Source organism: Octopus sinensis, linkage group LG2, assembly GCF_006345805.1.
Source record: "Octopus sinensis linkage group LG2, ASM634580v1, whole genome shotgun sequence".
NCBI lineage: Eukaryota > Metazoa > Mollusca > Cephalopoda > Octopoda > Octopodidae > Octopus > Octopus sinensis.
Genome location: NC_042998.1, coordinates 165,878,158 through 165,902,205, shown reverse-complemented (window position 1 = coordinate 165,902,205; position 24,048 = coordinate 165,878,158). Strand labels below are relative to the sequence as shown.

Sequence of the window (24,048 nt, the reverse complement as noted above, 5' to 3'; positions counted from 1 at the left end):
TGACAAATGACAGTGACCTTCTCTTCATGTTTAGTGACTTTAATGGCCATGTTTGGCAGCATCTGGGTGGGTTCCACAGTGTGCGTGGAGGATATAGAATTGGTTCCTGCAATGAGGAGGGAATTAGACTATTGGAGTTCTGTGATGCAAATGACCTTATGATCTGCAACACTAACTTCAGGAAACCAATCAGTTACCTGCTCATTTATCAATCTAGTGACTACACAAGCCAGATTGACTACGTTCACACCAGAAAGCAGGAAAGATGGTTGCCTACAAATGCAAAGACCTTCCCAGGTGAAGAGTGTACACCTCAATATAGATTAGCCATTAGTGACTTCAGACTTTAGACTAGAAGGATATCAAGAAGCAAACCAAACTAGTAAAGGAATATTTGGAAGCTTAAGGATTCTCTGAATAGTCAGAGATTTAGAGACATTCTAATCGAAACATTTGATGTGGAGGAGGAAATAGTGACATAGAACATAGAGGACCACTAGAAGTTCCTATGGAACAGCCTAATGAGAGCCACTGACCAAATTTGTGGCTGGTGAAAAGATTCATCCAGATCTAAGGTGACATGGTGGTGGAAAAGTGTAGTTGACCAGGCTATTAGAACAAAGAAGAAGGACTGGAAGAGGTGAAGCATAGAATTATATAAGGTAGCTAAAAAGGAAGCTAAGAGACAGGTATATTTAGCTAGGGAAGAAGCAAGAAGGAAGAAGTTTACCAATGTTCTACAGTGGGAGGACCAGAGACTTGAGGTTTTTCGAATTGTAAGACAGTGTGTGAGAGGAAATTGTGATGTAGGAGAGAAGTGTATATGCATGGATGATGGTTCACTTGTAGTTAGTGATTTTGCAAAGAAAGAGACTTGGAAGTGCCACTATGAAAGGCTATTAAATATAGAGAATGCATGAGAGAATGAGAATCTGCCTATGTGAACTCAAGAGAGAGTCCAACTATCCAAATCAACAGTAGCTTGATAGATAAAGCAGTTGAGGATATGAAGACAAACCCCTGCCACCATCAGTAATCACCACTGAAGTGCTTAAATAATCCTTCATTTCACCTTAATCCTTCATCTACATTTTCTCTTTTTTTTTCTCTGTCTTCTTCTAGTCTTTTGTTATCTCCATAGTATAGGTTGTCATAGAGTTCTTTGAAACTTTATTATCTCTGACCTCTGTTCCATGTGGATGCATTGGAGTCCATTGAATTTCAACTGTTCTTCATATCTCTCACTCGCTTGGGTGATGCATAACAAAGTGGGTCACTCAGAATCTTCTCTTACCTGAGTTTAAACTCATCTAATGAAAGCAGGTTATTTTTATGATGTAATTGACCTATTCATCAACAAAAAAAGCTGCTGAAACAACCGCTGTGTACCTTAAAAATCCATTTGTGTTCTATAGTAATAAAAGTGAAATTCTGTCTGTCAGTCTGGGACCCTGTATCTCAGTCTACATAAACATATTATACTTTTTGGGAATCAGGATGATCCCAGGATTGAAAATCTGCCCTTCATCTGGTTCTTGAACATGCAGCATTGGGATCTGATTTATAAGCATTTGGGTTGCTATTTCTTGCAGGTAAAGCTTGACTGATTCATGCCATCTTGGTTGGCGTTTGTCAAATGATGTCAGAGATCAAAGGGGAGATAAATGACATTTGCTTCATTAATTTTATGTTGAGATGAGAACTTTGGGACAAATTGGCCAACAGATGGAATTGGGATCTGATTTAAAAGCATTTGGTTTGCTATTTCTTGCAGGTAACACTTGACTGATTCATGCATTTGGTTGGCATTTGTCAGATGATGCCAGAGATCAAGGGGGAGATAAATGACATTTGCCTCATTAATTTTATGTTGAGATAAGAACTTTGGGACAAATTGGCTAACAGATGGAATTCAATTTGGGACTGAAACAATAGAATGATTGCATTACAGATCAAACACCACTGGGGCAAATAGTCATTATAGATATATTTTGTCATGTTATCTACCTCTAGTTTTGGGCTACAGGCCCAATTAGACCTCTGCAGGTGCTAGCTTAAAAGTCCTCTTGGAGTGCAGGTTTTAAGCTAGTATCTTATAAATCTTTTATCTTTTACTTGTTTGGTCATTAGACTGCTTCACAGCTGTTGTTCAGTGTTTTATATTTTCACTTGTTTCAGTCCTTAGACTGCAGCCATGCTGGGGCACCATGTTGAAGAATTTTTAATTGAATGTATTGATCTCAGTACTTACTTTTTAAAAGCCTGGTACTTATTCTATTAGTCTCTTTTGCTAAACCGCCAAGTTATGGGAATGTAAACAAACCAACACCAGCTGTTGAATGGTGGGGACATCACATACACAAAGAAATACATACACACACATACATATATATGACAGGCTTCTTTCAGTTTCCATCTACCGAATCCATTCACAAGGCTTTGGTCTGCCCGAGGTTATAGTAGAAGACACTTGCCCAAGGTGCAATACAGTGGGACAGAAACCCACATCCATGTAGCCTAGCAGTTTGACATAAGTGTCTGATAAAATAAGTGTTAGGTTTAAAAACAAAAAGTACTGGGGTTGTTTCATTTGACTAAATTTCTTGAAGGTGGTACCCTTGCATGGCTGCAGTCTAATGACTGAAACGAGTAAAAGACAATACACACACACACACACACACACACACACACACACACACACACACACACACACACACACACATACATGCACACACATATATATTCATAACCTTATATATATATGCATGCACATGTAGATACATTTGCACAGATATGCATATACAAATATGCATACAATTGCATATACACATGTAAATATATATATACATACAAATACACTCATATATATGTCTATATACACAAACATATATATACACATACATGCATATATACGTGCATACATATATGATCTAATCTATATATATATGTTTTGACATAATACATATGCTCGGGCTGACTTACATATCTATATATTGTCAATAAAGAATCAAGTTATTGGGAGTAGTTATCTGTTTTTTGTTCTGTCTATATATGTTACGATAAGATGCTGGTTATTTGTGTTTACTTTTTTTTGTGAATACAGATATTGTTTTTTTTCCCCTTGTGTGAATGAGAATCTCTTTACTAGGTCAGCAGAGCAAACAGCTTGATTCCTGTTATTTATGTATTGCCAATAAACTTCAGATAAACTTAAGCCATTGTTTACTTAAACTAGTAATCCGGAGAATATAATACAGTAATACCTCACTTTAGGAGGATCCACTTTACGAGACCCCAAGTTTACGAGTTTTATTTTTCAAGAACAAAAACCAAATTTTGATTCAGAAAATGATAATAATAATAATATTTTTTATTATAAACGATTTTGACATTCTTTTTACTTTACATAAAATATTCTTTACATTCTACTGTTGTTTTATTGCTATTTATTGACGAGTATTATAAATGTTATAAGTAAAATATTTTTCTGGGAATGAATTATGATTTATAATATTGCTACTATGGGAAATTATTGCTCTGCTTTATGAGCAGTCTCCAGGAACAAATTAACTTGTATATCAAGGCATTAGTGTATGTTTGCCTTATGAAATTTAATTTGGCAAAAGAGAAAGAAAAATATTAGTAAGAGTATATTTATTTCTTTATTGTCCACAGGGAGCTAAACATAGAGGGGACAAACAAAGGGTTTTAGTCAATTACACTGATCCAGTGCGTAACTGGTAATTATTTAATCGACCCTGAAAGGATGAAAGGCAAAGTTGACTTTGGCAGAGCTTGAGCTCAGAACATAATGGCAGACGAAATACCGCTAAGCATTTTGCCCGGCGTGCTAATGATTCTGCCAGCTTGCATATAAGTATATTATAGTTTTTATAAAGGTACAGGCACAGTTGTGTAGCAGGAAATTTGCATCCCACCCACATGGTTCTGAATTTAATTCCACTGCATGTCGGGAAGGATCTTCTACTAGTCTCATGCTGATCAAAGCCTTGTGAATGGATTTCATTGACAACTGAAAATAAGTCTGTCATATGTGTGTGTGTGTGTGTTTGTGTATTTGTGCACACACACACATACATACACACACAAGTATTATTAATGGGAGGTGTCTTACATGTTTTTCTTTCCTATATTTTGGCTATGGGGAAATTTCTTGCTTGGAAACAGGTGAAGATTGGTAGCAGAAAGGACATCTGGCTGTAGAAAAAAAATCTGCCTCAAATGAAACTCTCTCCAACCCACACAAGCATGGAAAAATAGACATTGAATGATGATGGTGATCAAGAGGAAGAAGAGGATGATGATGAGGAGGATGAGTAGGAGTAGGATGAGAAGGGGTAGGATGAGGAGGATGAGGAAGTAGAGGGACCCTGAGACATAGAATTTATTTCAAGGGTTCCCTGAAGCAAAATTTTTGAGGAAATGTTCCTCACACTAACACTCTTTGCACCCTTCTCATTTTATCAAATAATAACCCAACTCCACTTATAGATTTTTATCGAAATCCAATTAGCCTTATAATTGAACTGGGTGTTAGTTTAACATGTATGCAAAATTTCATCAAGATTGGTTCACTGGTGTACACAGCAAGATGGTAACAGACAGAGTGACAGACAGAAATTGCCATTTATGTATAAGATTACTATCAGGAATTGTGTTTAAAAAATTGCTAAAATATTTTGTGTGTTGTAGAAGCATAAGCAATTTATTGCACATAAATTTTAACAACCACATCCTTTATGGACCCTGCAAGGGCCATATGGACTCCAGTTGAGAACTACTGGTTTAAACAATACCTAGCAGACAGTCAGACACTTCTAACCCTTTGTATCCCTATCATAGCATATTTTGTAGAAATAGTTCATTTCTGATTTCGTTTTGCAAACCAATTCACTTATGTCAAGAAAGGGCATGAATATCACAAATTTCCCTTCCTTTATAAAATGAGGATCCATGTGAGTGTCAAACTTATTATTACGATTTCATGTGAAAATATGGTTGGTTATGGATTAACCCTACGTGGGCCAGATTACACAAAATCCACTAGGGTCCCAGGGGACCCCCTTATATTTTTATGTATTTCTGCACTAACCATAAAGTAATAATTATTTAATCTTGTATAAATGTGTGTGTGCTTGATACAGAACAAGAAATTTAGCATCTTATAGGCATATATTTATAATTATTAGCATTTAATGGAGGGGAATTAAAATATAATTTATTGACTGAAAAAACTCTTTAGTGACTGAAGTCAACATTTTTTTTTTATAGTTTTATAAACTATATATATAGTACTATATATAAAATGAAGCAAAATTATTTAGTATATCAATTCATACCAGTACAATTATGAAGAAAATTGACTTATAGTTCAGAATATCTGAGAAAAGAACAGAAGAAAATAATTTCTCAGAAGGCCAATGGGAACCAGTTGGACCCCAGTGACCATATTTTATGCTATAACATCCATATGACTGGAAATTCTTAACTCAAAATTTGTATGTACATAATCTTTTACTTGTTTCAGTCATTTGACTGCAGCCATGCTGGAGCACTGCCTTTAGTCAAGCAAATCGCCCCTGGGACATATTCTTTGTAAACCTAGTACTTATTCTGTTGGTCTGTTTTGCCAAACCGCTAAGTGATGGGGACATAAACACACCTATCGGTTGTCAAGCAATGCTAGGGGGACAAACATAGACACACAATTAAACACACATACATATATATATATATACATATATACGACGGGCTTCTTTCAGTTTTCATCTACCAAATCCACTCACAAGGCTTTGGTCTGCCTGAGGCTATAGTAGAAGACATTTGCCCAAGATATTATGCAATGGGACTGAACCCAGAACCATGTAGTTTGTAAGCAATCTACTTACCGCACAGCCACTCCTACGCCTATAAAACGTAAAGACAGACGAAATACAGTTAAGCATTTCACCTGGGGCGCTGACATTTCTGCCAGCTCACTGACTTAAACTATTGACAATAAAAGTAATGAGATATAAAATCATTTAAATAAAATATGTAAACGTTGGCCCATGAAAGGTTAATATTGGTTTCAAATTTTGGCACAAGGTCAGCAATTTCGTGGGAAGAGGAAAGTTGATTACATCAACCAAGAAAGGATAAAAGGCAAACTTGACCTCAATGGAATTTGAACTCAGAATGTGAAGACCAGAAAAATGTTGCTGAGCAATTTTGTTCAGGGTGCTAATGATTCTGCCAGCTTGCTGCCTTTGTTATGGATTAATATTAACTTGCTTTGAAAAAAGTGAGAGTTGGTGGCAGGAAGTGAATCTGTCACAGTAAATTCCATCTGACTCATGCAAGCACAGGGAAGTGGATGTTAAAATAGTAATGATATTATATTAGTTTAAAATTTTGGCACAAGGTCAACAGTTTTGTGGGAAGGGGATAAGTCAATTAAATTGACCCCAGTGTTCAGATGGTGCTTATTATTTTATTGACCCTGAAATGATGAAAATCAAAATTAATCTTGGAAAAATTTGAACTCAGAACATAAAGACAGATGAAATTTTGCCAAATTTTATCACAAGGCCTGCAATTTCTGGGGAGGGATTAAGTCAATCACATTGATTCCAGTGTTCAACGGTTACTTATTTTATTGACCCTGAAAGGAATAAAGGCAAAGTCGACCTTGACAGAATTTGAACTTAAAGTCAGACGAAATGTTGCTAAGCATTTTACCTGGCATGCTAACAATTCTGCCAGCTCACTGCCTCAATAATAATTATATTTTCAAATTTTGGCACAAGGCCAACAATTTTGGGGGAGGGGATAAGCCGATTACATCAACTCCAGTGCTTAACTGGTACTTATTTTATTGACCTTGAAAGGATGAAAGGCAAAGTTGACCTTGGCAGAATTTGAACTCAGAACATAAAGATGGATGAAATGATGCCAAGCATTTTTCCCAGTGTGCTGACGATTCTGTCAGCTCTGACTGTGTGCTAATGATTCTGACACCTTTAGAAGAAGGAAAAAAACAAAACAATAATGATATTAACAATGATTTCTACAAATTCTAGCTTAGAAGATTTCAGTTCATTCTGTTTCTTCTCAGTTCACTTAGCAGTTATCTCTTGTTACTGTATAGGAATGAGATATTCCTAAAAGAATAGTCTTTTGTTCAAGACAGATTAATCTCTTTACTTATTTGGCGTTACTCTTTTACGCTTTTACTTGTTTCAGTCATTTGACTGTGGCCATGCTGGAGCACCACCTTTAGTTGAGCAAATCAACCCCAGGACTTATTATTCTTTGTAAGCCTAGTACTTATTCTATCTGTCTGTTTTGCTGAACTGCTAAGTTACAGGGATGTAAACACGCCAGCATCGGTTGTCAAGCCATGTTGGGGGGACAAACACAGACACACAAACATATACTCACACACATACATATATATATGACAGGCTTCTTTCAGTTTCCGTCTACCAAATCCACTCTCAAGGCTTTGGTCGGCCTGAGGCTATAGTAGAAGACACTTGCCCAAGGTGCTATGCAGTGGGACTGAACCTAGAACCATGTGGTTTGTAAGCAAGCTACTTACCACACAGACACATTATTTAAATTATTAAAAAAAAACAGATAATTTTTCTGTTGACATATGTAATCCATCTCCATTAACAATCTCTAAGTTTACATGAAATGCCACAAAACTCTGAATATTTCATTTTAGTATTCACTCCCCTTATAAATTAATATATGTTATATATTATAACCATTTCTGCTGTTTACCTTCATCAGCTGCTATCTGATGTATTTCTCAAAATCTGTCTGAACTAAACTCAGCACAACGCAATACTTACCACTACCACTGCCACTACCAGTCCCAGTAGCAACAGCAACCACCACCATGACCACCACTGCCACTACTGCAACTACCATCACTGCCACCGCTGCTGCCACCACCACCACCACCACCACTCTCACTGTCACCACATCTCCAACAACCCCAACTTCTCTTATCTTTTAACATAAGTCTTTATCTTTTACCTTTTTTTAGTCATTAGACTGTGGCCATGCTGGGGCACCGCCTTAAAGAATTTTTACTCAAATGTATCAACACAAGTACTTAATTTGTATAAACTTGATACTTATTCTATCAGCCTCTTTTACTGAACTGCTAAGTTAGGGAGAAGTAAAACACTAGCTGACATGGCTGATGACAGTACCACCTGATTGGCACTCGTGCCAGTGGAACGTTAAAAGTACCATCTGAGCGTGATTGTTGTCAGGGCCGCTGATTGGCTCCTGTGCCAGTGGCACGTAAAAAGCACCATTCGAGCATGATTGTTGCCAGCATCGCCCTACTGGCACATGTGCCAGTGGCATGTGAAAAACAACATTCGAGTGTGGTCATTGCCAGTGCTGTGGTCATTGCCATGCACTTAGCACGTAAAAAACACCTTATGAGCATGGTCGTTGCCAGAACAGCCTGACTGGCCCTCGTGCTGGTGGCATGTAAAAACACACACTACACTGTCGGAGTGGTTGGCGTTAGGAAGGGTATCCATCTGTAGAAACTTTGCCAGATCAGACTGGAGCTGGTGCAGCCTTCTGGCTCGCCAGACTTGTCAAACCGTCCAACCCATGCCAACATGGAAAGCGAACGTTAAATGACGACGACGATTATTATTATTATTATATTATTATTATTATTATTATTATTATATTATTATTATTATTATGAAGGCGGTGAGCTGGCAGAATTGTTAGTATGCTGGGTAAAATGCTTAGTGACATTTCATCTGTCTTTATGTTCTGAGTTCAAATCCCACTGAAGTCGACTTTGCCTTTCATCTTTTCAGGGTTGATAAAATAAACACCAATTAAGTACTGGGGGCGATGTAATTGACTTAGCTCCTCCCCGAAATCTCAGGCTTTGAGCCTACAGTAGAAAGGATCATTATTATTATTAAGGTGGTGAGCTGGCAGAGGCATTAACACGCCGGGCAAAATGCTCTACGGCATTTCGTTCGTCAGCATGATCTGAGTTCAAATTCTACCATGGTCGACTTTGCTTTTTATCCTTTCTAGATCGATAAAATATGTACCAGTTGAACACTGATGTAAAGTAATCAAATTACTCTCCGAAAATCTTAAATTTTAGTTATTTTTACTTATTTTGGCATCCCCACAAATGAGGATAAAAAAGCGAAGTCTAAAATACAACACAGAAAATGAAAAATTTATCCGAAGTTTAGACTTATTGACAAATTTTACCGTTTTAATTCGAACAATTAGCTGAACTCAATAGTCAAACGGAGTTAGTTCCCTTTATATATATATTTTTTATCACAAAGCTTTGAACTTTCTTTACTGTTTGATACTCATTTTCCCTTGCTTGCATAAGTGTCGTTTTTTAAAGATGACAGACTACCGTTTAACAGAGATTTGGTTGTTATTTTTCAGCCCAACTGCGTGGCACCTTGGGAAAGTGTCTTCTACTTTAGCCTCGAGCCGACCAAAGCCTTGTGAGTAAATTTGGTAGACGGAACCTGAAAGAAGCCCGTTGTGTATGTGTGTGTGTGTGTCTGTGTTTGTCTCCGCCACCACTGCTTGACAATCGATGTTAGTGTGTTTACGTCCCCGTAACTTAGCGGCTTGGCAAAAGAGGCCTATAAAATAAGAACTAGGCTTACAAAGAATAATTCCTGGGGTCGATTTGTTCGACTAAAGGTGGTGCTCCAGCATGGCTGCAGTCAAATGACTAAAACAATTAAAAGAAGAAAAAAAACATGTGGACTTGTAAAATATTATGAACCCCCAACCTCTAAAAAAACAAACAAGATAATTTTAGACCAGTGGTTCTCAACCATTTTATGTCTGTGAACTGCTTTGATTCCTATTTTACTCAGGTGGACCCCATAGCTATTTGATGTTTAAAAAAAAAATCCTCTTATATTTTTATAACCGAATATAATTAGAAACTGTATACAAAGTTAAAATATTTTGTGTATTGTACAAGTATAATCAATTTATTGCACATAAATTTTAACAACAAATTCTTATATGGACCCTGGTTGAGAACCTCTGGATTAGATAATAAAGCCTTGAATTCTTGGTTGATTAATTTTCACATTGAGTGTGTCTAGCATCTGATGAAATTACTGTACACATGTCTAAAATTGACTTAATATTAAATCGGTGGAGGTGTGGATGTGCCTTGTCATGACGTTGCATGATGTTTATCACTATCATATATAATATTCTGTGAGAACATGTCATGGGGAAATATTATTTTACTTGTAACAGGAGAGGGCATCCAACTGCAGAAAATCTGCTTTAACAAATGCTGTTTGACTGATGCTGACATGGAAAAGTAGACGTTAAAATGATGATAAACACAATGATGAAAATGATAGTGATGATGATAATGATGATGATATAAAAGGTTATAAACATTTATTATAATCATATATATGTATGTATATATATATATATATATATATATATATATATTATATATATATTTTTTTTTTTTTTGAGCCCACTTCAGATGTACCCGCATTGATGGTGAGTGTGGGGCCCCTAGCCGCATGTCAACAAGACAGATTGAGAGATCTCAGCTGGTAGCAAATTGTCTCTGCACAAATAGGTCTGTGGTGACTCCCTATGGTCTGCTTAGCTGATTCTGTTGCCCTCCAGAATCAGTCCTGGAAGTGCTTTTGGTAACCCTCGGTTGGCCACTGCATGGATGATCATCCATGCTGTTGTGGCATTGTATTGTTCTCTCAGCCTGTCTGAATACTGCAGTCCAAGTAATTAGCAATGACCAACGGACGTTGGCCAGCATGGAGATGTCTGATAGCTTGCTCCCTCTGAATTCGTATCAGTCTTGGTATGCTTGCTGCTTTCGGGAAACAAATGACAGGCTGGTAAATTTGGGTACCTTTTATACCCAATGTGTCAACGTTTTGACTCTGGATCATGCTTTTTATAAAGATGCATTTGCGAGCGTTACCATGTTCACCAAAAACGAGCAAGTTTGAATCCTACATGCAATCCCTGTGTTTTCAAAAGAGAGTGGTGTTGTAGGTCAGTGATATCTTCCTGATGTCAAACTACCTAAAAATATGATAAAACCATATAATCTCAATATTGAGGGTAACAAATAATCTTTTACAGTGCGATGTTTCTTTCGTGGTTCAGTATATATGTATGCATGCATGCATGCATGCATGCATGCATGCATGTATGTATGTATGTATGTATGTATGTATGTATGTATGTATGTATGTATGCATGCATGCATGCATGTATGTATATATATATATGTATGTCTGTCTATGTGTGTGTGTGTCTTTCTGTCTGTGTTTTCCCCCACTGCCATTTGACAACTTGTGTTGGTGTGTTTGCATCCCTGTAACTTAGTGGTTTGGCTTAAAAAATAAGTATTGGGTCGATTCATTTGACTAAAAATTCAAGGTAGTATTCCAGTATGGTTGCGGTCTAATGATTGAAACAAGTAAAAAATAAAAGATATGTATATATATATATATATATATATTATATATATATATATGCTTGAAATTGAAATTGAAATCAAATTCGATGAATGGCAACATGCTTGTGGAGTGCTAAGAGCACCATCCGCACATGATCGTTGCCAGAGCAGCTAACTGGCTTCCATGCCGGTGGCATGTAAAAAGCACCATTTGAGCGTGATCATTACCAGAGTCGCCTTACTGGCACTTGTGCTGGTGCCACATGAAAAAAACTTTCGAGCGAGGTCATTGCCAGTGTCACTGGACTGGCTCCTGTGCAGGTGGCACGTAAAAAACACCATTTGAGCGTAGCCGTTGCCAGTACCACCTGACTGGCCCTTGTGCTGGTGGCATGTAAAAGCACCCACTACACACTTGGAGTGGTTGGCGTTAGGAAGGGCAACCAGCTGTAGAAACTCTGCCAGATCAGATTGGGGCCTGGTGCAGCCATCTGGTTCGCCAGACCTCAGTCAAATCGTCCAACCCATGCTAGCATGGAAAGCAGACGTTAAACGATGATGATGATGATGATGATGATGATGATGATATATATATATACTAGCAGTATCGCCCGGCGTTGCTCGGGTTTGTAAGGGAAATAACTATATAAGCATTTTTAGAGATGTAAAGTATAATAGCCATCTCAATATGGCTAACCACAAAGGGGGGTAGCTTTTTACGTTCTGAGATTTAATAATACATTTTTCGAGAGTTACTTCCCTTATATAATAGCAAAAAAATGGATTAAAAATGGGAAAAAATTATGGTAAATTTTTTTTTAAATCGTAGACTCATCGTAGATGCGCGCTAATACCCAGAAGGGCTCGATATGAATCACGACTATAAGATACCCGCTTATGGTTACACTGCACCGCAAAATATGGGAGTAGTTAGGAATCTAAATCGTAGGAGACAGACATACAACCTCTCTTTTATATATAAAGATATATATATATGCTTGTAAGAATTTATCATAATTATGATGTAAGCATCTGGCAAGCCAAGGCTGTGATCTGATTTTGATTTCTAGATAAAAACTATTTTATTCACTTTCATTCTTAATGATCTTAGGCAAGGCATGTATATTACAATATCCCATTTCTTCTCTCCCATAAATCTTTAACAACAAATCTAGTTACAAGAAATTAATATTCAGTTTGTAATGAATGTCATGAAGTTCTTGAGAGATATGACCATGTTTAAATCTCTTACTGGAGCTATTTCCTTCACAGTGGAAATTCCCTTGAATTCCCTGAATCTCATTTAAACATTCTTTCACTATTAATATGAAGCTTTGCACGGGTGAAAAGACTCTATATTAACCTTTTGTTACAATATTTCTGTTGAAATACACTGTCAGTGTTTCAATTAATTTAAAAAATGATAAAGAACTTAGAAACAAAATAACCTTGTTATTATTAAGCTAGTGTTTGGAACATAAATTAATATGAAAGGCGCAGGAGTGGCTGTGAGGTAAGTAGCTATAGGCGCTACTGCCCTTGTGGCAAATTAAATGAAATAAAGTAGCTATAGGCGCAGAAGTGGCTGTGTGGTAAGTAGCTTGTTTACCAACCACATGGTTCCGGGTTCAGTCCCACTGCGTGGCACCTTGGGCAAGTGTCTTCTACTATAGCCTTGGGCTGACCAAAGCCTTGTGAGTGGATTTGGTAGATGGAAACTGAAAGAAGTCCATCGTATATATGTATGTATGTGTGTGTATATGTTTGTGTGTCTGTGTTTGTTCCCCAACATTGCTTGACAACCGATGGTGGTGTGTTTACGTCCCCGTAACTTAGCAGTTCGGGAAAAGAGACTGATAAAATAAGTACTAGGCTTACAAAGAATAAGTCCTGGGGTCGATTTGCTTCACTAAAGGCGGTGCTCCAGCATGGCCACAGTCAAATGACTGAATCAAGTAAAAGAGTATGAAATTTCGATGAAAGGCTTTAGTTTAGATCCCTTTAAAACAGGCAGTTTTGGGGGATAGTCGGTTATACTGACTCCAGTGCTTGACTGGTAATTAGCTTATTGACCTTGAAAGCATGAGCGACAAAGTCAACCTTGGTGGAATTGGAACTTAGAATGTAAAGGCAGATGAAATACTGCTAAGCATTTTATCTGGTGCTGTAACGATTCTACCAGCTTGTCCCTTTATGTCTATTTCTAACTTTATTAGAACATTCGAACACAAAGAAACAGGAAAGAAAGGAAATCATCATCATCATCATCATCATCATCATCATCATCATAATTTAACATCCGTTTTCCATGCTGGCATGTGTTTGACTGAATACTTGTATTGTAAGCTGGGGAGCTGCACTGGGTTCTACAACAGGATGTCCTTCCTAATGCCAACCAGTCCAAGAGTGTAGTGGGTGCTTTTTATGTGCCATCGGCATAGGTGCCTGTTATGTAACACCAACATCGGCCACAACTACGATCTCACTAGGTTTGACATGTCTTCTCAAGTATGGTATATTGTCAAAGGTCTTGGTCACTTGTCACTGCCTCCGTGCCACCCAAAGTTCGAAGCATGCTTTTTACATGCCACCGACATGGGTGCCAGGTATGTAATACAAGCATCGGTTACAACTACGATTTCCCTTTACTTGACGGATCTTCTTACGCACAGCATATCGCCCAACGTTCGAAAGGCGCTTTTTACGTGCCAGTTACACGACACGAAAAGAAAGAAAAGAAAATAAAAGATGTGAGTGGGTAAGATGAAGCGGGAGGAGGTGATGGGACACGTACCCTAGAACAAATGGTGTGCTCAGACACGCCCCACAATAATGATCGTGATAGCGTTGCTGTCGAGAATGGCCAGCGGTACTCGTTATAGTAGTCACTCCACCTCGCGGGGATAATTTCTCTGACAGGCTACCGTTTTACCTTCTTTGCCGAGAATATCGGTAGTACGGAGGTCCAAGAATACCTTACCCGATGCCTGGACGGCGACCGGCACAAATAGATAGCAGCTGGTCAAGCCCCTATATTTATGAATTTTTCTCTCCTCCGCATTATGAAAATTTGCTGTGAACTGTTATTATTATAAAGGTAAACTACTCCTTCCAGAAGATTAAAACAATATTAAACCGAGTCTGGTAATGTAAGGGAGACAACTGCCACAGTCTTAATTTCTCTTTTACTCTTTTACTTGTTTCAGTCATTTGACTGTGGCAATGCTGGAGCACCGCCTTTTAGTCGAGCAAATCGACCCCAGGACTTATTCTTTGTAAGCCTAGTACTTATCCTATCGGTCTCTTTTGCCGAACCGCTAAGTTACGGGGTCGTAAACACACCACCATCGGTTGTCAAGCGATGTGGGGGGGACAAACACAGACACGAACATACATATATATATATATATATATATATATATATTATATATATATATATATATATATATATATATATATATACATATATACGATGGGCTTCTTTCAGTTTCTGTCTACCAAATCCACTCACAAGGCTTTGGTCGGCCTGAGGCTATACTAGAAGACACTAGCCCAAGGTTCCATGCAGTGGGTCTGAACCCGGAACCATGTGGTTTGTAAGCAAGCTACTTACCACACAGTCACTCCTACACCTCAGATCAATCTAAATACTTACTGGTGACCATCGAACATTATCAAAATCTATAAGTAAGTACTTGATTGATAATCACTCGTTATTTTAATCTTGTAAGACATCTTAAGAATATTTGAAACCTCTATAGAATTTAATATAGTTGTACTTTAATGATTGTCTTCAATAACAATGATGAGCAGTCTACGGTGCAGACTTAAGGCACCAGCCTCTTCGTATAATATGGCTTCCACATGGTGTTTTTTGAGGCAGTCCTGCAGCATGGCCACAATCTAATGACTGAAACAAGTAAAAGATAAAAGATAAATTACATACACAGATCCAAATTTATGTATGAACTAAGCTTGTGGGGCCTCATAGAATGGCGCTCCCTTTTACTCTGAGAAGCCTAAAGCTTGGAATACAAAATAAACAGGCTTGGTTGTGTGGTAAGAAGCTTGCTTCTCAACCACATAGTTTGGGGTTTCGTCCCACTGTGTGACACCTATATCTGCGCATGTGCACGCGTTAGTGTGTGTGTGTACATCTCCTTCTCTTCATCATCGTTTAAAGTCTGTTTTCCATGCTGGCAAAGGGTTGGATGGCTTGACAGGAGTTGGCCAGCTGGATAGCTGTCCAGACTCCAATTGTCTGTTTTGGCATGGATGCCCTTCCTAATGCCAACCACTTTACAAAGTGTGTTGGGTGCCTTTTATGTACCACTGGCATGGCTGCATCTACATAGCACCAGCTCAAGTGCATTTTATGTGGCACCAGCATGAGTGCATTTAACGTGGCACTGGCACCTACAAAGGATACACCTGTATGTATGGATGGCTGTGATTTTACTTAGCTTGTCATGTCTTCTCAAGTACAGCAAACTGCCACAACTCCTGGGTTCTTGTCATTTCCTCACTGAGGCCCAGCATCTGAAGATCATTTTGTTACATGTCTTCCCGGGTCTGACTCATTCACAAATACCCTCTACAATTTGACCTCAGTACTTCTTTACACAGCTGTCCTCATCTATAGGCATCACATGACTAAACAAGCACAGTCATCTCTCTTGTGCACAACATCTAATGCCTCTTATACTCAGTTTTCCTCTTAAATCATTTTCACTGTGTTGTATGTGCACACTGATATTATCCATCCAGCAGAACATGCTGGTTTCATTTCTTTTAAGCCTTTGCATGTCCTCTGTAATCATAAGCCATATTTCACTGTCATGTAGCATAGCTGTACATACACAGGTGTCATATAATCTTCCTTTCACTCTCAGAGAAAAGCCCTTAGTTACCAACAAAGGTAGAAGCTCTCTGAACTTTGCCCAGCCCATTCTTATTCTAGTAACTACCCTTTCAGAACTTCCTCCTCCACTGCTAACTTGGTCACCTAGGTAACATAAGCTATCTACAACTTCTAATAATCCCCCGAGCATTTGAGGAAGTCTAATGTTTGTATCAAAACATTCCAGCTATGACAAACCCATTCTGTCTATTTAGTGTATTTAAGCTACATCAAATCAATGTCCCCTTTTCAAAACCAAAAAAAAAAGTAAATTGTGATTTGAAGGAGATTTGGTTGATATTTCTAGCAGATCAAGTAACCTCTTAGTGCTTCACTACAATATCTCAGTTTGAAGATTGGAGAACTGAAGTAACAGACAATTTTTGTTTTTTTTCCCCTAGAATAAACATCTAGTTAGAAAAATAACTGCTCATAGAAAATGCAAATGCATAATTCAACAAAAACCATTTAATCCATGCTGCTAGAAATCCACCCAACAACATACAATCCCACTTCAGAACAATGAGGTAGATATGTATTTTTGTTCACAATTTACTTGGCATTTCCTTTTCGCCCTATAACTGTAAAATTAAAATTCATGGTTATTCCAGTACTAATGTTAATTAACCGCCCCCCCACCCAAAAAAAACGTGCTATTTTCTGCAAGTGACATTACTTCAATAAACTTGACATATCCCAACAGAAAAGAATTTCAAACATGATATTCCTTCACAAAACTAAACTGGTGTATAAAACTGCTTTCCACAGCTAATGATATTGAAATTTGGAATGGATACCTCTAAACACTGAACTTTATTATCATTATTATTATTATTATTATTATTATTATTATTATTATTATTATTATCATTATTATTATTATTGTGGTGAACAGGCAGAATTATTAGCACACCAAACAAAGTGCTTAGTGGTATTGTGCTTATAATAGAAAGGATTATTATGCCTGGAAACCTTGTGATATACTTAGATTGTTGAAAAACACACACGATAATACAGCCCCTGGAAGGGACCTTTATATATACCTCATATAAGTAATTTTTTTAAACACCCAAGGGAAATAACCCATTTCATTGTTTATGTTTGATTACTTTGAATATTGATTTTTTGTGTCTTATTTCGAATTTTTGCAGACAATATCACTTTTTTACTTTATTTGACACGTGAGTAGAACTCATGTCTGGAAACCTCACGACATACTTAGATTGTTGAAAAAATCGATAATAAGGCACATCCAATGGATCCTCCTATCTACTACATATTACTAATATTTTATTTAAACAACCCAAGGGAAATAACCCATACCACCTGCAGTTCTTAACGAAGCGATCAATATTTGATTCTCATGATCAGCCGACTTAATTCTGCATTTCACTACTCACAGTTTTGAACAGCTAAACATTATTATTGCATTTCCTTAATTCGAATCTCTTCATTCATGCATTTCTATATATACATACTTTTTTGAATACCCATACTCCGATAATTCTGCAGTTTTATACTTATACTTTCTCCGTGACAGTAGATAAATATTTTCTTCTACAACGTATTTGTAGTGGCTTCATGTAGGCATAGCATGGATTTGATCCTCGATTGCCAAATTTCACTTAACATTTCAACAGTGCTTTTTTCACCTCTCTTGCCAACCTCCAACAACTCTCGCCAACCTCCGACAGTCTCTCCTTCCTCCAGCTCTTTCAATGAGATGAAAGAAGTTTATAGTGATGATGCACATCATATGATGTAGTCAAGCACTGGCATCACCAGTTCAAATGCTCCTATTCCTGGACAACCACATTCCGCCATTGATGACAACATCCATAAAATAAAAGCTGCCATTTTGGAGAATCACCACATAACTATTCAGTGACTAGTCCAAGAAGTGAAGATAAGTGTAGGGTCTGTGGAAAAAATCATTCATTAGATGCTCACATCTTTTGAGAAGCAGGAACGAGTCAGTTTCTCCCAGGCTCTTTTGGCAATGTGCCAAGAAAATGAGAAGGATTTTTTCAGCAGACTTTTCACACAAGATGAAAGATGGGTCCATCACTATGGTTCTGAGACTAAAGTCCAGTCAAAGCAATGGAAGCATGATGACTCACGACCTCCAAAGAAAACTTGTGTCCAGCCCTCATCAGGCAAGGTAATGCGCACAGTTTTTTGGGACCTGTGTGGAGTAGTGATGATGGATTTTCTGGCAAAAGGCACCATAATTATGCTTCTATTATTATGGTTCTCTGCTGCAGAAAATGTGGGATGCCATCAAAACAGAGAGGCAGGGCATGCTGATCAAAAGAGTGCACCTCCTCCAAGACAACACTCCTGTTCACAATGCACATTTTGCCCAGATGAAAGCATACTCCTGCAGCTATGAAATCCTTCCTCATCCCACTTTTTCTTCTGACCTTGCACCATTTGACTTTCATCTCTTTCCAACCATGAAGTCTTTTTTGAAAGGGAACCACTTTTCAGATGATGATGAGCTTATTTCTGAAGTAAAGTCTTGGCTCCAGTCACAACCTACTGATTTCTACAGATGAGGCCTTCACAGCTGCATAAAGCAATGGGAAAAGTTGTCACATTGGTGGTGGCTATGTAGAGAAGGGTTAATAATTATGCCAAGTTTAATTTATCCCAGTCCTTGAGAAGTGAGTCAGGGGAATCTTTAATGAACACTCCTTGTATGTCAGTAACCATGATAAAACTTTATCAGAAATTCTTCAGTATTAAAATATTAATGAACAATAAAAATAAATAAATAAATGAAAATAGATGAAATATTGGAAGTTTATTTCCCAAATACATGGTTTTGGGTTCAATCCCTCTTCAACTATTGTCCCATGTTGACCAAAGCCTTGTGAGTGGATTTGGTAGATTGAAACTGCATAGAAGCCTGTTGTGCTTGTGTGTGTGCGCGCGCATGCATGTGTGTGTGTGTGTGTGTGTGTCAGTGTGTTTGTGTGTGTGTGTGTGTACATGTGTGCATCTTTGTGTCTCCTTGTTTTAGCATTGCACAACTGTTGTAAATGAGTACCACAGTCATAGAAGTGGTGTCAGTGATTTTCAATATTCTTCAAAAACATATCTGGCTTTGGGGAATCATTACTTTGCTTGGAAACAGAGGTAGGTTGATGACAAGAAGGGCATAAGGGCATAGAAAATCTGCCTCAACAAGCATGTAAAGCATATGATAAGATGATGATGATGACCATCATCATCATCATCATCATCATGTTACATCCGTCTTTCATACTGTCATAGGTTGGACAGTTTGACAGGAAATGGCAAGCCAGAGAGCTGCATCAGGTTCCATTATCTGCTTTGACTTGGTTTATATATCTGCCCTTTCTAATGCCAACCATTTTACAGAGTGTACTGTGTGCTTTTTATGTGGCACCAGCACATAATAATGATGATGATGATATTATTTTGATGTCTAAGGTGGTGAGCTGAAAGAATCATTAGCACACCGGGCAAAAAGTTTTGCAGTATTTCATTCATTTTCTTGTTCTGAGTTTGAATTCCACCAAGGTCCACTTTACCTTTCATCCTTTCAGGGTAGATAAAATAAGTGCCAGTTGAGCCCTGGGGTGAATGTAATAAACTTACCTCTTCCCTCAAAATTGCTGGCCTTGTGCCAAAATTTGTAACAGATATTTTAATATTTACTGTAGAATTTGGATTATTAAACTGTAATTGAAAAAGTAATCTATACTAAAAATGTTTTTGTTTAAAGAAGACATTTCAAAAGCATTTGGCATTTAAAAAATGCAAACAAAGCAAAATAAAAAAAAAACATTTTATCAGAAAATTCTTTTGTACTAAAGGCATTTAAAATTTATTTTCTTTAAAAAAATTTCTGATTATAAATGAATTTTTCATTTATCGGTTAACCCTTTAGTATTCAGGTTACTCTGTCAAATGTTATGCTTATTTATTCACATTGTTTTGAATTAATCATGCATTATTTCATAGCTGTGAGATTCCAATGACGTGATTGTATATTTTTAGAATGACATTGTAGGGTAGGTGTGAGAGGCCAAATCTGGTTGGTTTGAGCATAAAAACAGGTAGAATATTTGGCTGGGTATGGCCAGTTTAAATGCTAAAGGTTTAATAAACCAAATTCTCATTTGGAATATTTATACAGTTTTACAAAATTAAATTAAAAATGAAATAATTTTAAGACATAGGTGCAGGTGTGGCTGTGTGGTAAGAAGTTTGCTTCACAATGACATGGGTTTAAGTTCAATCCCACAGCATGGCACCATGGGTAAGTGTCTTCTACTGTAGCCTTAGGCCACCCAAAGCCTTGTGTATGGATTTGCTACACAGAAACTAAAAGAAGCCTGTCATATATTGAATTATTGGAGTAATCATGATGTTCTGATGATCTGATTAGCTAGCTTTCTTTATTTGCATTGCTTTGTGTATATACAATTGTATATACTTCACTACATCAGGGAGTGATGATCCTGCCTGACACGAGTCCTGGGCTCAGTTGGCTCCGGCTGACAGTACCCAGTATGGGCCCCTATCCAGTGTTAGGGAAAGGAGACATCCTTCAAAGAAATCTGGAGTGGAGCCCCGTAGGTGGTTTAATGTTCGACTCGAAAAACTTCCGGCAGTTCCTGCAACCAAGCTGGTGCCAAATGTAATGCTCTACACTCCTTTGGACTGCATTAGCAAGGTCAAGAGAGGAATCCTGACGATTGGGCTACCTAGGATTTTGTTACATCTAGCAAAACTGGAGAGGACATGAAATGTAAAAATCAGACTGAATTAGTTTATGCAGAACTCCATTGTCTCCTGAGACAAAAGGATGCCAACAACAATACAATTGTATTGTATAATGTGCAGTATGCACATTAATGCAGACATGTAAATATAATTTATTATACACTGAAATTATTAGTACATGAAGAAGGCTGCAAAATGGGTGTAATCCTAAGGATATTAAATAGGTAAATAAATATATTCACCTCATATCTCCTAACTTTTATGGTTTATACACACACACGCACTTCATCATCATCAACCCTGTTGTCATTGTCATCATCGTCGTCGTCATCATCATCATCATCATCACCATCATCATCATTATCGTCATTTAATATCTGTTGTCCATGCTGGCATGGATTGGACAGTTTGACCAGGGCTGGTAAGCTGAGGGGCTGCACTAGACTCCAGTCTGATTTGGCATGGTTTCTATGGCCTTCCTAACACCAACCATTCCAAGTGTGTAATTGGTGCTTTTATGTGCTACTGGCATGGGTGCCAGTTGCATAACACCAGTATCTGCCACGACTATGATTTCACTTGGTTTGATGGGGCTTCTACTCAAGCACAGCATAATGCCAAAGGTCTCAGTCATTTGTCATTGCCTCCATGAGGCCCAACGCTCAAAAGGTGCTGCATGTGTGCCACCAGCACAGGTGCTAGTTATGCAACACTAACATCAGCCACATTGTCTTTGTGAGGCTCAATGCTCAAAAGGTGCTTTTTATGTGCTACCAGCATGAGTGCCAGTTGTGTGAAGCTAGCATCGGCCACAGCTATGGTTTCACTTGGTTTGATGGGCCTTCTCAAGCACAGCGTATCGCCAAAGGTTTTGGTCACCAGTCATTGCCTCCATGAGGCCCAACATTCAAAGACCATGCTTCATCACTTCATCCCATGTCTTCCTCCGTGTGTGTGTGTGTGTGTGTGTGTGTGTGTGTGTGCAAATGCATGCATGTGTGTGTGTGTATGTCTTTGTCTTTAGGTTTGTCCCCCACCACTACCTGACAACTGGTGTTTGTTTCTTCATGTTCTTATAGCTTAGCAGTTTGGCAAAAGATATTGACAGAATAAGTGTCAGGCTTAAAAATAAGTCAATTTTTTTTACTGAATCCTTCAAGATAGTGCCCCAGTATGGCTGTAGTCCAATGACTGAAGTAAGTAAAAGATAAAAGAAAAAAGACAAGAGTCAAATAGATATTCTGAAGAAACTAATTTATTTTTCAATTTTTCAAATTTGTTTAAGATAATGAGTAGAATGGTTTTAATCTGTTGGATCAGATACATGAAACAACTTTTTGAAAAGACAGTGGAATGACTATATAAAACACAGAGTATTTTTGACAACAAAACACAACATAGAGACATATCTTTAGGGGTAAACAAGGCAGGTAAATGAGTTAAAAGGAATCTATTTTGAGATGACATTACTGTGCAGCCATTAACAGATGAAAAATGAGAAGGTCAAAGAACTCTGTAATTGGGTAACAGAAATGCTAAAAATAAAATTCCAGGTAGAGGTAGCATTGGTTATATTTCTTACTAATTAGGTTGCATGAACTGACTGATGGCAGCTATGTTCACAACTTCAAATGAATCAGCATATTATCAAACTAATGATTCATTGCGAGTTTTCCACACAGTTGCTTAATTTTCATTAGGCATAACTGTGTGATAATAAGCTTGCTTCCCAACTATATGGTTCTGGGTTCAGTCCCACTGCATGGCACCTAAGGCAAGTGTCTCCTACTATAGCTTCAGGCCAACCAAAACCTTGTGAGTGGATTTGGTCAATGGAAACTGAAAGAAGCCTGTCATATGTGTGTGTGTGTGTGTGTCTTTGTGTCTGTGTTTATTCCCCACTACTGCATGACAATCAGTGTTGGTGTGTTTACATCCCCATAAATTAATGATTTGGCAAAAAGACATCAATAAAATAAGTACCAGGCTTAAAAATAAATAGTCCTTGGGTCAATTCATTCAACTAAAAATTCTTCAAGGTGATACTGGGACAAGGGGATGCGGGGACTGAGACAAGTAAAAGATAAAAGATGAAAGATAACCATCAAATTCCCTACCCCCTTCAAACTCCCTACATGAACATCATCATTATCATCACCATTTTAACATTAATGTTTCCATGCTTGCATGAGTCAGATGGATTTTGTTGAAGCAGATTTTCTACATTTAGATGCCCTTCCTGTTGCTAACCCTCACATATTTTCCTAGCAAGGTAATCTTTCCTTGTGGCCAGACATATTTTTAGGGAAGATTGGAAATGAAGGACATCGTTTGTATGACAGTGATGCTCATTTTACAACTAACAAGCATTGTCAAGACAAGGACATGCACACACACACACACACACACACACACACACACACACACACACACTCACACACACACACACACACACTCACACACACACACATGCACGCATGCACACACACACACACATACACATGTATATAGATATATAGCTACAGCATCAATTTTCCAGAACCTTTGGTTAAAAAGCCTTTCCAGATGACTGACTTTTCCAAATCAAGATTTGTCATCTTGATTAACACACTCTAAATTAAACAAATATAAAATTCACTTAAATAATTAAATGAAATACAAGTAGCAAATACATTAGTGTAAATAACTCTTTCTACTATAGACACAAGGCCCAATATTTGTGAGTTGGGACTATCTGATTACATTGATCCCAGTGCTCAACTTGCACTTATCAACCCTCAAAAGGATAAGCTGGTAGAACAAACTATACTGTGGTAGTTACTATGAGAAAAACTCTTATATGGGTTTTTGGTGCGAAAACCAAACCAATATGCGAGACCCCAGTGCC

At 37.7% G+C, this 24,048-nt stretch overlaps 1 long non-coding RNA gene across 1 annotated transcript in view; it reads left to right on the top strand.

The window, feature by feature from the left end:
* The first annotated feature begins 755 nt into the window (after positions 1-755).
* The window catches only part of LOC118762351, a 23,479-nt gene continuing 186 nt past the window's right edge, over positions 756-24,048 (top strand). Inside the window, exons 1-3 of the long non-coding RNA XR_004998098.1 lie at positions 756-801; positions 13,514-13,516; positions 24,038-24,048. The exon at positions 24,038-24,048 is cut by the window's right edge and continues 186 nt beyond it. This is a non-coding gene — a long non-coding RNA (uncharacterized LOC118762351). The remainder of the gene's footprint in view (positions 802-13,513; positions 13,517-24,037) is intronic.